The sequence below is a fragment of the Phyllobates terribilis genome, unplaced genomic scaffold (genome assembly GCF_046119375.1).
Source record: "Phyllobates terribilis strain yellow unplaced genomic scaffold, ASM4611937v1 Scaffold_7__3_contigs__length_470593459, whole genome shotgun sequence".
NCBI lineage: Eukaryota > Metazoa > Chordata > Amphibia > Anura > Dendrobatidae > Phyllobates > Phyllobates terribilis.
In genome coordinates, this window is record NW_027362767.1 from 251,973,295 (window position 1) to 251,990,862 (window position 17,568).

General features: G+C 45.2%; 1 protein-coding gene and 1 long non-coding RNA gene across 3 annotated transcripts in view; both read left to right on the forward strand.

The window, feature by feature from the left end:
* The first annotated feature begins 11,936 nt into the window (after positions 1 to 11,936).
* Positions 11,937 to 17,568, forward strand: part of LOC141154402 (uncharacterized) — a 699,373-nt gene continuing 693,741 nt past the window's right edge. For both annotated transcript variants that reach the window (XR_012247431.1, XR_012247432.1), the window contains exon 1: positions 11,937 to 12,128. This is a non-coding gene — a long non-coding RNA (uncharacterized lncRNA). The remainder of the gene's footprint in view (positions 12,129 to 17,568) is intronic.
* The window catches only part of LOC141154400 (beta-1,4-galactosyltransferase galt-1-like), a 68,171-nt gene continuing 62,553 nt past the window's right edge, over positions 11,951 to 17,568 (forward strand). The window contains 1 exon segment of the mRNA XM_073640278.1: positions 11,951 to 12,005. The gene's annotated coding sequence lies outside the window, so the exon portion shown is untranslated.

Here is a 17,568-nt window from a genome sequence, read left to right on the forward strand (position 1 = left end):
CCGTTGTCCCCGGCAACCGTTGTTTATGGACTCACGTTAACCCGGCTGCGAACCGGAGGACTTTTTGTTGCTGAATAAAAGCTGTTTTATGTTGGACTTGTTTGGGTCACTGCCTCAGTTACTGCACGGTGTGAACACTGCCGCCCTACAATCCTTTCATCATGTGTATAATCTGCCCATCATCCTTACATCCGGTGTATAATCTGTCCATCATCCTTACATCATGTGTATAATCTGTGCATCATCCTTACATCAGGTGTATAATCTGCCCATCATCCTTACATCCGGTGTATAATCTGTCCATCATCCTTACATCATGTGTATAATCTGTCCATCATCCTTACATCAGGTGTATAATCTGCCCATCATCCTTACATCCGGTGTATAATCTGGCCATCATCCTTACATCATGTGTATAATCTGTCCATCATCCTTACATCAGGTGTATAATCTGCCCATCATCCTTACATCCGGTGTATAATCTGGCCATCATCCTTACATCATGTGTATAATCTGTGCATCATCCTTACAACAGGTGTATAATCTGGCCATCATCCTTACATCCGGTGTATAATCTGGCCATCATCCTTACATCATGTGTATAATCTGTCCATCATCCTTACATCAGGTGTATAATCTGTCCATCATCCTTACATCAGGTGTATAATCTGTCCATCATCCTTACATCAGGTGTATAATCTGTCCATCATCCTTACATCCGGTGTATAATCTGGCCATCATCCTTACATCATGTGTATAATCTGTTCATCATCCTTACATCAGGTGTATAATCTGTCCATCATCCTTACATCATGTGTATAATCTGTCCATCATCCTTACATCATGTGTATAATCTGGCCATCATCCTTACATCATGTGTATAATCTGGCCATCATCCTTACATCATGTGTATAATCTGGCCATCATCCTTACATCATGTGTATAATCTGGCCATCATCCTTACATCATGTGTATAATCTGGCCATCATCCTTACATCATGTGTATAATCTGGCCATCATCCTTACATCCGGTGTATAATCTGTCCATCATCCTTACATCAGGTGTATAATCTGTCCATCATCCTTACATCATGTGTATGATCTGTCCATCATCCTTACATCATGTGCATGATCTGGCCATCATCCTTACATCAGGTGTATGATCTGTCCATCATCCTTACATCATGTGTATGATCTGGCCATCATCCTTACATCAGGTGTATAATCTGTCCATCATCCTTACATCATGTGTGTAATCTGGCCATCATCCTTACATCAGGTCTATAATCTGTCCATCATCCTTACATCATGTGTATGATCTGGCAATCATCCTTACATCAGGTGTATAATCTGTCCATCATCCTTACATCAGGTGTATAATCTGTCCATCATCCTTACATCAGGTCTATAATCTGTCCATCATCCTTACATCAGGTGTATAATCTGGCCATCATCCTTACATCAGGTGTATAATCTGTCCATCATCCTTACATCAGGTGTATAATCTGTCCATCATCCTTACATCAGATGTATAATCTGTCCATCATCCTTACATCAAGTCTATAATCTGTCCATAATCCTTACATTGAGTGTATAATCTGTTCATCATCCTTACATCATGTGTATAATCTGTCCATCATCCTTACATCATGTGTATAATCTGTCCATCATCCTTACATCAGGTCTATAATCTGTCCATCATCCTTACATCAAGTCTATAATCTGTCCATCATCCTTACATCAGGTTTATAATCTGTTCATAATCCTTACATCGGGTGTATAATCTGTCCATCATCCCTACATCCTGCATCACATCTTTCAGTTATTTCTATCTCACGTGCATCTCTCTGTCCTTTTGGTATAACTACATCTGGCTCATTTTAGCATCATGTATCACAGCTGCCAGTCATTTCTATATCACATCATTGTACACATTACAGGTGTCTGATAATGTCCCTTTCCTCTTGTAAATCATTATAGATCACATATTAGAGCTGTCAATCATCATCATATCAGTCATCAGCTGTCAATCATTATAGATTATGTACAGCACCTGTTAATTATTCGCACACAGTATAATGTTTGTACTATACCGTGCATCACATCTGTCACTCATCCATCGCATCTGTCACTCATCCATCTCATCTGTCACTCATCCATCGCATCTGTCACTCATCCATCTCATCTGTCACTCATCCATCGCATCTGTCACTCATCCATCACAGCTGCCACTCATCCATCACAGCTGCCACTCATCCATCACTGCTGTCACTCATCCATCGCATCTGTCACTAATTCATCACATCTATCACTCATTCATCACATCTGTCACTCATCCATCTCATCTGTCACTCATCCATCTCATCTGTCACTCATCCATCTCATCTGTCACTCATCCATCGCATCTGTCACTCATCCATCTCATCTGTCACTCCTCCATCGCATCTGTCACTCATCCATCTCATCTGTCACTCATCCATCGCATCTGTCACTCATCCATCACAGCTGCCACTCATCCATCACAGCTGCCACTCATCCATCACTGCTGTCACTCATCCATCGCATCTGTCACTAATTCATCACATCTATCACTCATTCATCACATCTATCACTCATTCATCACATCTGTCACTCATCCATCGCATCTGTCACTCATTCATCACATCTATCACTCATTCATCACATCTATCACTCATCCATCGCATCTGTCACTCATTCATCACATCTATCACTCATTCATCACATCTGTCATTCATCCATCTCATCTGTCACTCATTAATCGCATCTGTCACTCATCCATCTCATGTGTCACTCATTCATCACACCTGTCACTCATTCATAGCAGCTGTCACTCATCCATCGCATCTGTCACTCATCCATCACATCTGTCACTCATCCATCACCTCTGTCACTCATCCATCGCATCTGTCACTCATCCATCTCATCTGTGACTCATCATCTCATCTGTCACTCATCAATCACATCTGTCATTCATCCATCTCACATGTCACTCATCCATTGCATCTGTCACTCATTCATAACATTCATCACATCTGTCACTCATCCATCACAGCTGTCACTCGTCACTCATTCATAGCAGCTGTCACTCATCCATCGCATCTGTCACTCATCCATCACATCTGTCACTCATCCATCGCATCTGTCACTCATCCATCACATCTGTCACTCATCCATCTCACCTGTGACTCATCCATCTCATCTGTCACTCATTAATCACATCTGTCATTCATCCATCTCATCTGTCACTCATCTATTGCATCTGTCACTCATTCATAACATTCATCACATCTGTCACTCATCCATCACAGCTGTCACTCATTCAAAGCAGCTGTCACTCATCCATCTTATCTGCCACTCATCCATCGCATCTGTCACTCATTCATAGCAGCTGTCACTCATCCATCACAGCTGTCAGTCAACCAGCACAGCTGTCACTCATCCATCGCATCTGTCACTCATCCATCGCATCTGTCACTCATTCATAACATTCATCACATCTGTCACTCATCCATCACAGCTGTCACTCATCCATCACATCTGACACTCATCCATCTGATCTGGCACTCATCCATCGCATCTGTCACTCATTCATAGCAGCTGCCACTCATCCATCTTATCTGTCACTCATCCATTTCATCTGTTACTCATCCATCGCATCTGTCACTCATTCATAGCAGCTGTCACTCATCCATCGCAGCTGTCAGTCAACCAGCACAGCTGTCACTCATCAATCGCATCTGTCACTCATCCATTGCATCTGTCACTCATTCATAACATTCATCACATCTGTCACTCATCCATCACAACTGTCACTCATCCATCACATCTGACACTCATCCATCTGATCTGGCACTCATCCATCACATCTGTCACTCATTCATAGCAGCTGCCACTCATCCATCTTATCTGTCACTCATCCATTTCATCTGTTACTCATCCATCGCATCTGCCACTCATCCATTGCATCTGTCACTCATTCATAACATTCATCACATCTGTCACTCATCCATCACAGCTGTCACTCATCCATCACATCTGACACTCATCCATCTGATCTGGCACTCATCCATCACATCTGTCACTCATTCATAGCAGCTGCCACTCATCCATCTTATCTGTCACTCATCCATTTCATCTGTTACTCATCCATCGCATCTGCCACTCATCCATCGCATCTGCCACTCATCCATCTTATCTGTCACTCATCCATCTCATCTGTCACTCATCCATCTCATCTGTCACTCATCCATCACAGCTGCCACTCATCCATCACTGCTGTCACTCATCCATCGCATCTGTCACTCATCCATCGCATTTATCACTCATTCATCACATCTGTCATTCATCCATCACATCTATCACTCATTCATCACATCTGTCACTCATCCATCACACCTGTCACTCATTCATAGCAGCTGTCACTCATCAATCACAGCTGTCACTCATTCATCGCATCTATCACTCATTCATCGCATCTGTCACTCATCCATCTGATCTGTCACTCATCCATCACATCTGTCACTCATCCATCTCATCTGTCACTCATTCATCGCATCTGTCACTCATCCATCTCATCTGTCACTCATCCATCTCATCTGTCACTCATTCATCGCAGCTGTCACTCATCCATCACACCTGTCACTCATTCATAGCAGCTGTCACTCATCCATCACTCATCCATCACATCTGTCACTCATCCATTACACCTGTCAATCATTCATAGCAGCTGTCACTCATCCATCGCATCTGTCACTCATCCATCGCATCTGTCACTCATCCATTGCATCTGTCACTCATCCATCTCACCTGTGACTCATCCATCTCATCTTTCACTCATCAATCACATCTGTCATTCATCCATCTCATCTGTCACTCATCCATTGCATCTGTCACTCATTCACAACATTCATCACATCTATCACTGATCCATGACAGCTGTCACTCTTTCAAAGCAGCTGAATCTGATCTGGCACTCATCCATCGCATCTGTTACTCATTCATAGCAGCTGTCACTCATCCATCGCAGCTGTCAGTCAACCAGCACAGCTGTCACTCATCCATCTCATCTGTCACTCATCCATCGCATCTGTCATTCATAACATTCATCACATCTGTCACTCATCCGTCACAGCTGTCACTCATCCATCGCATCTGACACTCATCCATCTGATCTGGCACTCATCCATTGCATCTGTCACTCATTCATAACAGCTGTCACTCATCCATCGCAGCTGTCAGTCAACCAGCACAGCTGTCACTCATCCATCTCATCTGTCACTCATCCATTGCATCTGTCACTCATCCATCGCATCTGTCACTCATCCATCACACCTGTCACTCATTCATAGCAGCTGTCACTCATCCATCGCATATGTCACTCATCCATCGCATGTGTCACTCATCCATCGCATCTGTCACTCATCCATCTCACCTGTGACTCATCCATCTCATCTGTCACTCATCAATCACATCTGTCATTCATCCATCTCATCTGTCACTCATCCATTGCATCTGTCACTCATTCATAACATTCATCACATCTGTCACTTATCCATCACAGCTGTCACTCATCCATAGCATCTGTCACTCATCCATAGCATCTGTCACTCATCCATAGCATCTGTCACTCATTCATAACATTCATCACATCTGTCACTCATCCATCACAGCTGTCACTCATCCATCACATCTGACACTCATCCATCTGATCTGGCACTCATCCATCACATCTGTCACTCATTCATAGCAGCTGCCACTCATCCATCTTATCTGTCACTCATCCATTTCATCTGTTACTCATCCATCGCATCTGCCACTCATCCATCGCATCTGCCACTCATCCATCTCATCTGTCACTCATCCATCTCATCTGTCACTCATCCATCTCATCTGTCACTCATCCATCACAGCTGCCACTCATCCATCACTGCTGTCACTCATCCATCGCATCTGTCACTCATCCATCGCATTTATCACTCATTCATCACATCTGTCATTCATCCATCACATCTATCACTCATTCATCACATCTGTCACTCATCCATCACACCTGTCACTCATTCATAGCAGCTGTCACTCATCAATCACAGCTGTCACTCATTCATCGCATCTATCACTCATTCATCGCATCTGTCACTCATCCATCTGATCTGTCACTCATCCATCACATCTGTCACTCATCCATTGCATCTGTCATTCATTCATCGCATCTGTCACTCATCCATCTCATCTGTCACTCATTCATCGCATCTGTCACTCATCCATCTCATCTGTCACTCATCCATCTCATCTGTCACTCATTCATCGCAGCTGTCACTCATCCATCACACCTGTCACTCATTCATAGCAGCTGTCACTCATACATCACTCATCCATCACATCTGTCACTCATCCATTACACCTGTCAATCATTCATAGCAGCTGTCACTCATCCATCGCATCTGTCACTGATCCATCACATCTGTCACTCATCCATCGCATCTGTCACTCATCCATTGCATCTGTCACTCATCCATCTCACCTGTGACTCATCCATCTCATCTGTCACTCATCAATCACATCTGTCATTCATCCATCTCATCTGTCACTCATCCATTGCATCTGTCACTCATTCACAACATTCATCACATCTATCACTGATCCATGACAGCTGTCACTCTTTCAAAGCAGCTGAATCTGATCTGGCACTCATCCATCGCATCTGTTACTCATTCATAGCAGCTGTCACTCATCCATCGCAGCTGTCAGTCAACCAGCACAGCTGTCACTCATCCATCTCATCTGTCACTCATCCATCGCATCTGTCATTCATAACATTCATCACATCTGTCACTCATCCGTCACAGCTGTCACTCATCCATCGCATCTGACACTCATCCATCTGATCTGGCACTCATCCATTGCATCTGTCACTCATTCATAACAGCTGTCACTCATCCATCGCAGCTGTCAGTCAACCAGCACAGCTGTCACTCATCCATCTCATCTGTCACTCATCCATTGCATCTGTCACTCATCCATCGCATCTGTCACTCATCCATCACACCTGTCACTCATTCATAGCAGCTGTCACTCATCCATCGCATATGTCACTCATCCATCGCATGTGTCACTCATCCATCGCATCTGTCACTCATCCATCTCACCTGTGACTCATCCATCTCATCTGTCACTCATCAATCACATCTGTCATTCATCCATCTCATCTGTCACTCATCCATTGCATCTGTCACTCATTCATAACATTCATCACATCTGTCACTTATCCATCACAGCTGTCACTCATCCATAGCATCTGTCACTCATCCATAGCATCTGTCACTCATCCATCGCATCTGTCACTCATTCATAACATTCATCACATCTGTCACTCATTCAAAGCAGCTGTCACTCATCCATCGCATCTGACACTCATCCATCTGATCTGGCACTCATCCATCGCATCTGTCACTCATTCATAGCAGCTGTCACTCATCCATCTCATCTGTCACTCATCCATCTTATCCATCGCATCTGTCACTCATCCATCGCATCTGTCACTCATCCATCGCATCTGTCACTCATCCATCGCATGTCACTCATCCATCTCATCTGTCACTCACCCATCACATCTGTCACTCACCCATCGCATCTGTCACTCATCCATTGCATCTGTCACTCATCCATTGTATCTGTCACTCATTCATCACATCTGTCACTCATTCAAAGCAGCTGTCACTCATCCATCGCATCTGGCACTCATCCATCTGATCTGGCACTCATCCATCTCATCTGTCACTCATTCATTGCATTTGTCACTTATCCATTGCATCTGTCACTCATTCATTGCATCTGTCAATCATCCATCTTAGCTGTTACGCATCCATCGCATCTGTCACTCATCCATCACATCTGTCACTCATCCATCGCATCTGACACTCATCCATCTCATCTGTCACTCATCCATCGCATCTGTCACTCATCCATCACAGCTGCCACTCAACCATCACAGCTGCCACTCATCCATCACTGCTGTCACTCATCCATCGAATCTGTCACTCATTCATCACATCTATCACTCATTCATCACATCTGTCACTCAACCATCGCATCTGTCACTCATTCATCACATCTATCACTCATTCATCACATCTGTCATTCATCCATCTCATCTGTCACTCATTCATAGCAGCTGTCACTCATCCATCGCATCTGTCACTCATCCATCACATCTGTCACTCATCCATCACATCTGTCACTCATCCATCGCATCTGTCACTCATCCATCTCACCTGTGACTCATCCATCTCATCTGTCACTCATCAATCACATCTGTCATTCATCCATCTCATCTGTCACTCATCCATTGCATCTGTCACTCATTCATAACATTCATCACATCTGTCACTCATCAATCACAGCTGTCACTAGTCACTCATTCATAGCAGCTGTCACTCATTCATAGCAGCTGTCACTCATCCATCGCATCTGTCACTCATCCATCACATCTGTCACTCATCCATCGCATCTGTCAGTCATCCATCACATCTGTCACTCATCCATCTCATCTGTCACTCATCAATCACATCTGTCATTCATCCATCTCATCTGTCACTCATCTATTGCATCTGTCACTCATTCATAACATTCATCACATCTGTCACTCATCCATCACAGCTGTCACTCATTCAAAGCAGCTGTCACTCATCCATCTGATCTGCCACTCATCCATCGCATCTGTCACTCATTCATAGCAGCTGTCACTCATCCATCACAGCTGTCACTCATCCATCGCATCTGTCACTCATTCATAACATTCATCACATCTGTCACTCATCCATCACAGCTGTCACTCATCCATCACATCTGACACTCATCCATCTGATCTGGCACTCATCCATCGCATCTGTCACTCATTCATAACAGCTGCCACTCATCCATCTTATCTGTCACTCATCCATTTCATCTGTTACTCATCCATCGCATCTGTCACTCATTCATAGCAGCTGTCACTCATCCATCGCAGCTGTCAGTCAACCAGCACAGCTGTCACTCATCCATCGCATCTGTCACTCATCCATTGCATCTGTCACTCATTCATAACATTCATCACATCTGTCACTCATCCATCACAGCTGTCACTCATCCATCACATCTGACACTCATCCATCTGATCTGGCACTCATCCATCGCATCTGTCACTCATTCATAGCAGCTGCCACTCATCCATCTTATCTGTCACTCATCCATTTCATCTGTTACTCATCCATCGCATCTGCCACTCATCCATCTCATCTGTCACTCATCCATCTCATCTGTCACTCATCCATCTCATCTGTCACTCATCCATCACAGCTGCCACTCATCCATCACTGCTGTCACTCATCCATCGCATCTGTCACTCATCCATCGCATTTATCACTCATTCATCACATCTGTCATTCATCCATCACATCTATCACTCATTCATCACATCTGTCACTCATCCATCACACCTGTCACTCATTCATAGCAGCTGTCACTCATCAATCACAGCTGTCACTCATTCATCGCATCTATCACTCATTCATCGCATCTGTCACTCATCCATCTGATCTGTCACTCTTCCATCACATCTGTCACTCATCCATTGCATCTGTCATTCATTCATCGCATCTGTCACTCATCCATCTCATCTGTCACTCATTCATCGCATCTGTCACTCATCCATCTCATCTGTCACTCATCCATCTCATCTGTCACTCATTCATCGCAGCTGTCACTCATCCATCACACCTGTCACTCATTCATAGCAGCTGTCACTCATCCATCACTCATCCATCGCATCTGTCACTCATCCATTACACCTGTCAATCATTCATAGCAGCTGTCACTCATCCATCGCATCTGTCACTCATCCATCACATCTGTCACTCATCCATCGCATCTGTCACTCATCCATTGCATCTGTCACTCATCCATCTCACCTGTGACTCATCCATCTCATCTGTCACTCATCAATCACATCTGTCATTCATCCATCTCATCTGTCACTCATCCATTGCATCTGTCACTCATTCACAACATTCATCACATCTATCACTGATCCATGACAGCTGTCACTCTTTCAAAGCAGCTGTCACTCATCCATCTGATCTGGCACTCATCCATCGCATCTGTTACTCATTCATAGCAGCTGTTACTCATCCATCGCAGCTGTCAGTCAACCAGCACAGCTGTCACTCATCCATCTCATCTGTCACTCATCCATCGCATCTGTCATTCATAACATTCATCACATCTGTCACTCATCCATCACAGCTGTCACTCATCCATCGCATCTGACACTCATCCATCTGATCTGGCACTCATCCATTGCATCTGTCACTCATTCATAACAGCTGTCACTCATCCATCGCAGCTGTCAGTCAACCAGCACAGCTGTCACTCATCCATCTCATCTGTCACTCATTCATCGCATCTGTCACTCATCCATCGCATCTGTCACTCATCCATCACACCTGTCACTCATTCATAGCAGCTGTCACTCATCCATCGCATATGTCACTTATCCATTGCATCTGTCACTCATTCATTGCATCTGTCAATCATCCATCTTAGCTGTTACGCATCCATCGCATCTGTCACTCATCCATCACATCTGTCACTCATCCATCGCATCTGACACTCATCCATCTCATCTGTCACTCATCCATCTCATCTGTGACTCATCCATCGTATCTGTCACTCATCCATCTCATCTGTCACTCATCCATCGCATCTGTCACTCATCCATCTCATCTGTGACTCATCCATCTCATCTGTGACTTATCCATCTGATCTGGCACTCATTCATAGCAGCTGTCACTCATCCATCTGATCTGGCACTCATCCATCGCATCTGTCACTCATCCATCTCATCTGTCACTCATTCATTTCATCTGTCACTCATCCATCGCATCTGTCACTCATTCATAGCTGCTGTCACTCATCCATCTGATCTGGCACTCATTCATAGCAGCTGTCACTCATCCATCTGATCTGACACTCATTCATAGCAGCTGTCACTCATCCATCTGATCTGACACTCATTCATAGCAGCTGTCACTCATCCATCTGATCTGTCACTCATCCATTGCATCTGTCACTCATTCATAACAGCTGTCACTCATCCATCGCAGCTGTCAGTCAACCAGCACAGCTGTCACTCATCCATCTCATCTGTCACTCATCCATCGCATCTGTCACTCATCCATCGCATCTGTCACTCATCCATCACACCTGTCACTCATTCATAGCAGCTGTCACTCATCCATCACATATGTCACTTGTCCATTGCATCTGTCACTCATTCATTGCATCTGTCAATCATCCATCTTAGCTGTTACGCATCCATCGCATCTGTCACTCATCCATCACATCTGTCACTCATCCATCGCATCTGACACTCATCCATCTCATCTGTCACTCATCCATCTCATCTGTGACTCATCCATCTCATCTGTGACTTATCCATCTGATCTGGCACTCATTCATAGCAGCTGTCACTCATCCATCTGATCTGGCACTCATCCATCGCATCTGTCACTCATCCATCTCATCTGTCACTCATCCATCTCATCTGTCACTCATCCATTTCATCTGTCACTCATCCATCGCATCTGTCACTCATTCATAGCTGCTGTCACTCATCCATCTGATCTGGCACTCATTCATAGCAGCTGTCACTCATCCATCTGATCTGGCACTCATTCATAGCAGCTGTCACTCATCCATCTGATCTGGCACTCATTCATAGCAGCTGTCACTCATCCATCTGATCTGTTACTCATCCATCTCATCTGTCAGTCATCCATCTCATCTGTCAGTCATCCATCTCATCTGTCAGTCATGCCTGGACTTTGTGTAGCAGCTGATGTTCTCCCTGACCTGCACATTTCCACTCCTTCCCCGGGCGGAGTTTCCAGCCTGTCTCCCTCCCCCAGCCCAGCAGCGTGTCCCAGCAGAGCGGATCACTATGTCCTGGGGTGAGGATCTAGCGGACCGTCAGCGCTGAGGGTGCAGGCATCGATCACCGGATCTCTGCTGGATCTCCCGGGTCCTCTGCCTGTGATCTGCAGCCCCTCCCCCGGGCAGAGCCCCAGTCACAGGTCAGACCCCCACTGCTTGTTATAGGGGGATGGGGCTGCACTTAGGAGTAGTCTATGTGAACAATGGGGGGAAGTGACCAGACTGGGGGGAGTATTGGGGAGACCCAGTGATAACAAAGTTATATAGAGAGGATTTATCTGTGCACACTCCTGATGTAGTTATAGTACAGATGTGTGAACGGTCCTGGTGGTGCTGTTATATTACACTTATTTGTGCACAGTCCTGGTGGTGCTGTTATATTACACTTATCTGTGCGCAGACCTGGTGGTGCTGTTATATTACACTTATCTGTGCGCAGTCCTGGTGGTGCTGTTATATTACACTTATCTGCGCGCAGTCCTGGTGGTGCCGTTATATTACACTTATCTGCGCGCAGTCCTGGTGGTGCCGTTATATTACACTTATCTGTGCGCCGTCCTGGTGGGGCAGTTACATTACACTTATCTGTGTGCGGCCCTGGTGGCGCCGTTACATTACACTTATCTGTGCACGGTCCTGGTGGTGCTGTTACATTACACTTATCTGTGCGCCGTCCTGGTGGTGCCGTTACATTACACTTATCTGTCCGCAGTCTTGGTGGTGCTGTTACATTACACTTATCTTATCTTTTAGCGTTTTTTGCTGCAGATTTCACCCATTACTAACGAGTGGGGAAAAATCTGCAACAAAAATACATTAAAAAAAAGTGCATCTTTTACGCAGAGTGTTTTGACGGCAAGATATGCAGAAATGGTGCAGAAATAAGAAAAAGTCATAAATGAGCAAAAAAAAAGTTTCATAAGTGAACAGAACGGACTTTATCACTCATTCCCTACTTCCCAAGCAGCGGCCCTGAAGTCCTGGGCATCTTGTGTGTTTGTGGCCTTGAGACAGAAGCTGCAGAAGCCTCCTGTCAGGAGGGGGCAATACTGTGATCAGTTTTCTGCACTTCTCACACCTTCCAGCCCCTGATTACAGTCACTAGCATCCAGTGAGCTGGGTTTTTGTTACATTGTTTCTCTTTTTTTTTTTTTTTGTTATGTCCAGTTATTATAAAGTATAAACACACATACTCATGTGTACAGCGCCCTGGAATTATTGGTCCTTTAAAAATAAATATTATTATTATTAACATTATTACAGGGCTATTTCCAGCCCAAAATGTTTCTAAAAAAGCTTCAAGTAGTGAGTTCCTTAACTCATTAATATAGTTCAGATAGGTCAGGTGCTGCATACTCTGCTAGCCAATCTATCCTGGGACACGGCCACTTTTCAACATAGGACAGCCTTTCCTTATCAGCATGTGACTGGAGTTTTCTGTTAAGGGGGCTGGCTGCTCATTTCAGTAGCTTTGTCAACCGCTTCTGCGTGCATCAGTTGTGATAGAGGAGGGGGCTGGCTTAATTAACCACCCGCAGGGTGATTTTATTTGGTCCTCGTCACCAAAACCACCACCCCTATGTGGAGGACTATGTGGGGCCCATTATACTGTATGGAGGACTATGTGGGGCCCATTATTCTGTATGGAGGACTATGTGGGGCCCATTATTCTGTATGGAGGACTATGTGGGGCCATTATTCTGTATGGAGGACTGCGTGGGGCCCATTATTCTGTATGGAGGACTATGTGGGGCCCATTATTCTGTATGGAGGACTATGTGGGGCCCATTATTCTGTATGGAGGACTATGTGGGGCCCATTATTCTGTATGGAGGACTATGTGGGGCCCATTATTCTGTATGGAGGACTATGTGGGGCCCATTATTCTGTACGGAGGACTGCGTGGGGCCCATTATTCTGTACGGAGGACTGCGTGGGGCCCATTATTCTGTACGGAGGACTGCGTGGGGCCCATTACTCTGTACGGAGGACTGCGTGGGGCCCATTACTCTGTACGGAGGACTGCGTGGGGCCCATTACTCTGTACGGAGGACTGCGTGGGGCCCATTACTCTGTACGGAGGACTGCGTGGGGCCCATTACTCTGTACGGAGGACTGCGTGGGGCCCATTACTCTGTACGGAGGACTGCGTGGGGCCCATTACTCTGTACGGAGGACTGCGTGGGGCCCATTACTCTGTACGGAGGACTGCGTGGGGCCCATTACTCTGTACGGAGGACTGCGTGGGGCCCATTACTCTGTACGGAGGACTGCGTGGGGCCCATTACTCTGTACGGAGGACTGCGTGGGGCCCATTACTCTGTACGGAGGACTGCGTGGGGCCCATTACTCTGTACGGAGGACTGCGTGGGGCCCATTACTCTGTACGGAGGACTGCGTGGGGCCCATTACTCTGTACGGAGGACTGCGTGGGGCCCATTACTCTGTACGGAGGACTGCGTGGGGCCCATTACTCTGTACGGAGGACTGCGTGGGGCCCATTACTCTGTACGGAGGACTGCGTGGGGCCCATTGCTCTGTACGGAGGACTGCGTGGGGCCCATTGCCCTGTACGGAGGACCGCGTGGGGCCCATTGCCCTGTACGGAGGACCGCGTGGGGCCCATTGCCCTGTACGGAGGACCGCGTGGGGCCCATTGCCCTGTACGGAGGACCGCGTGGGGCCCATTGCTCTGTACGGAGGACCGCGTGGGGCCCATTGCTCTGTACGGAGGACCGCGTGGGGCCCATTGCTCTGTACGGAGGACCGCGTGGGGCCCATTGCTCTGTACGGAGGACCGCGTGGGGCCCATTGCTCTGTACGGAGGACCGCGTGGGGCCCATTGCTCTGTACGGAGGACCGCGTGGGGCCCATTGCTCTGTACGGAGGACCGCGTGGGGCTCACTATTCGGTACGGAGGACCGCGTGGGGCCCATTATACAAAGATTTTGGAAAATAGATAATTTTTTCATTTTGGTCCTCTGTGTATTTGAGTTTGACATCCCTGCTCTAGACCAAGATGCGATTAATGGTGGTAACCGGGTAGCCATTGTACCTAGAAGTTTTTTTTGGGCTTCTGAAAGAGCTTAAAAGGCTTGTGGTGTTTTGTAACTGGACCCTGATGTGTACTGCGCTTCCTCCACTTCTGAGTATGCCAGGCTTGCCACACTTTCCAGTGGCTGTGGTCCAACCTGCAAAAATTACTGTATCTATTTTCCGTAATCTTTGTTAGTTGTAGTCTCTGGCTGTCACTTGCAGAAGGCGCTGGTCTATTATCAGACCCCCAATCACTGTCTGTGTGAGACCTATGGGGGCACCATGGGACCAGTGGAGCTGGAGGGATGGAGGGTTTAAAATGTAAGTATGGGCGTATTTGCGATTTGTCCTTGTGCTTCACTTACATTTATGGGGTCAGAGCAGCAGTTTGTAAAGGGAATCTCTGGGGATTATGGCTGAAAGTTAAAGAAGTTATTTGTCTCTGGCTTTATATTCCTTAGATTTTTTTTTAATATGGTTAGACTACCTTAAAGAAGAAATCAAACCAAAATCAAAAGATGCCCTTAGGTAATAACATAGAGGCTCATACAATATGCAATAGCCTATGAAGAACAAAAACTTGGGTTCTCAAACATGAATAGTTTTTAAAAAATGTTTTTTTTTTACTTTATTGATACAGCAAACAATTAAAACATATAGCATTGGGGAGTACCTATCTGTAGACAAAAATGAAAGAACAGAACAAAGTGGTTTCCTAGGTAGAGAGTGTGATCCACAATAGTTATATGTTATAAATTGTTAATTTCACATTATTACACACTAGATAATTGTCATGTTAAAACACATAATTGTGTAATGCATGTATAGTATACAGCGAGGTTTTTAAAGTGCAACTTATAATAGATAGAAAAAATTATATATTACATACTATATATACCATCATGTAAGACAAAGTGCAAAATGGAGCAAATTAATCTGTTATTTATTCAAATAATATGCACAGTATACATTAATAAATAAGGGGGTATCTATAAATGAGGTAGTTATAAATAATACATATTATTAAAGTGCAAAGTGCATATAGGACTATTTAGGTTCCCTGGTTTATAAAAACTCATGCGGATATATACAGATCCAGTCCAATAAAAAGGTATACAATGGTATGCACATAATAAAATAAGGTGCTTGACAAGATGTTGGAATACACGAAAACATTAGTGCAATCAGACAATATCATATAGTTACTGTCACCCCCTGACGCGCGTTTCGGCCTGTCCTCTTCAGAAGGGGTGTGTGGGAAACTAAATGTCCTTGTGCATATTTATAGAGGGCATGGACCAATCATTCACCTGTATACAAAACTCATCTGTGAGGAATATCGCCACGTATCTGGAAGTCATGTGTTCCCGGTCACGTGACCAAAAAGACAACATTAACAATTAATTACATATAACTATTGTGGATCACACTTTCTACCTAGGAAACCAGTTCGTTCTGTTTTTTTCATTTTTATCTACAGATAGGTACTCCCCCGTGCTATATGTTTTAATTGTTTGCTGTATCAATAAAGTAAAATATTTTTTTTAAAAAACTACTCATGTTTGAGGGCGCAATTTTTTGTTCTTCATAGGCTATAGCGTAAAGAAGAAAATTAAAAGTGTTGCTCACCAGATCTCCCACCGCTCCTGTCCTGAAGCTGCCCAGTTCGCCCGCCGCTCTCTGCTTCAAGGGAAGCAAAGGCTCACTCAGTCACTGGTCGCAGCAGTGACCGCCCTCCCCCCAGACAGTGATTGGTGGTAGCTGGTCACATGTCCCTGTGTCAGGATATCAGGAAGTAGAGACCAGCAGGGAACTGGGCAGAATTGTACCAGGAGAAGCTGGAAATCGATAAAGTCAGTATTGCTTCATTTTTTTTCTTTAGAGCATTCTGGCCATTAAAAAAAAAATGGAAGTGGAAAGTCCCTTTAATTTATGCCTGCCACTATGCTTCATAACTTATGGGACAGCTGTGTCAAGAAAGTGCTGAAAAAGCAGAGGTGGTTTTATTTGAGGAGATGGGTGTAGACTGTTATTTTCTTCTTCCTCCTGGAATTTTCTGGTGTACATCCTTAGGAAACCACATTGTGGGATACCTTCCTTCTGCCTGTGAATTAAAGTGTACGTCCAGGCTCAGCCCTATGAAGGCTCACGGGCCTCAGTACTTGTTTGGCAGATGTCTGATCGTTCTCTTTTCTCTCACTTGTGGTTTAGTTGTCTTATTGCCCCTGTCCTTGCAGTGATGGATCTCAGCCCTACATGCCCAGACTTCCTGGCAATCCTGTAGTAGATGTGTGTGTGCACAGCTGCCAATCAGAAGAGGCAGAACTGCAGCCTGAACCAATCAGAAGGTGGGGGCGTGTCTTAGACTACCGTAGACTGCTGTAGACACTGTCACTAGGCTGTAGTCACAGAACACAGCTGTGTGCAATGGAGCGGAGTGAAAAAGCAGCCAAAAAACAAGAATTGAGGAAAATATAGTATGGCAGGTAATTGTTACCTATAGTAACTGACTTGTATGTTAATTCTGAGCTCGTGACCAGACAG